At 27.3% G+C, this 1477-nt stretch overlaps 1 protein-coding gene across 1 annotated transcript in view; it reads right to left on the bottom strand.

The window, feature by feature from the left end:
• Window positions 1-1477, bottom strand: part of LOC103310628 (zinc finger MYM-type protein 1-like) — a 10010-nt gene that overhangs the window by 7199 nt on the left and 1334 nt on the right. The window lies entirely within an intron of this gene.

Below are 1477 nucleotides of genomic sequence, written 5' to 3'. Positions count from 1 at the left end.
CATTGATTAATACGTGATGTTTTTTTTTTTATTTTAGGCGGTGCGACAAAGGTGTCACTGGTAATTTATTGTTTTGTTTTGACCGAACGTCTTGATTGGAAAATTATCGAGGGGGTCTCGTAGAATATAATATATATGTGTATATTATATACGTAAAACTGCATTTATGGTTTTATAATACACGGTGTCATCTGGCGCCGCTGATAATTGATTATGTTGTTTTTCTTAAATATTTGAACGGAGAGGTGTTGAATATTGTTTATGTATTGCACGTGTCGCGTGTGTATGTAAGGAGTGCGTATATTTATATTTATGCGTAAATCGTATGTATATATGTATTGAATAGCCCAACATTCCATATGGACCGTAGCCACTAGTTGTCTTGTGTTTTATTTTAAGTTTAAATATTGTATATTACATTTCCTTGGACCGGGATTCTCTCATGGGCGGTAAAGAATAATTTGTACTATCGAATAATATTCGATTATTCGTGTAAACTATCGAATAATTAATCGAATAATAATTTGCATGGCCGAATAACGAATTAAAATAAAAATTATTCGATTAATTTGTCATCAAATAATATTAGGTATTCGTTTCAAATATTTTTACGAATAATTTTTACTATGATAAGTTACAAATTTATTATTATAAATTATAACTTAAGAGTAATGACTAATTAGTAATTAGTTAGTTCATATATTTATTATTTATCAATCATTATTGTTGATATTCGATCCAGTAGCGTGCGCAGGATTTTAGTTCGGTTAGGGTTTTACCAGACTAAATAATTTATATTATTTTTTTCTTAACAGTTTTTATATAACAAATTATAGTTAGTCTCATATTTAGTCTACATTTACAGTATTTAACCTGATCATCTTTAATGCCTCTTCGGTACGTAATAAACGTGGTAATAATCGATGAACGATGATACACCACCGATTATGGCAGCGTTTAGCAATGCTCTAAATCGGCCAAAAAAAAAACCGAAATTATGATTATCGACGTCGTTGTCATATTCAACAATTTATTTTATATCTATTAAAAATTACCAACATTGATTTGTGTGAAGGGAAATAGTGGGTACAATTGTAACATTTTTCATAAAATTATTTATTTCTGCCAAAATTCTAAATTTTTTGAATCGTTTATACTTTCAATTAGTAAAATAAGTTGTTGCCTTTCAAAATATGAGTGTATTAAATCTTTATTTCCACATGATTTTGAATAGATATAAATATGGAAAAAAAATATGTTACAATTGTACCCTGTATCGGGTACAATTGTAACAGCACTAGGGACAGATGTAACATACATGATTTTTACTTTTTTATATTATTGTAAAACATATAAAATATAACAGTTACATTTAAATTAAATAAAACATAACTTTGGTAAACAGTTTACCTTAAATAGCAACATAATTTTTGACTTTTAAATTGTTAAAACAATTATAGCATAATAACCTTTAATT

This window comes from Acyrthosiphon pisum, chromosome A1 (genome assembly GCF_005508785.2).
Source record: "Acyrthosiphon pisum isolate AL4f chromosome A1, pea_aphid_22Mar2018_4r6ur, whole genome shotgun sequence".
Classification (NCBI taxonomy): Eukaryota; Metazoa; Arthropoda; class Insecta; order Hemiptera; family Aphididae; genus Acyrthosiphon; species Acyrthosiphon pisum.
Note: the sequence above shows the minus strand (reverse complement) of the source record. Positions and strands in the feature narration are given on the sequence as shown.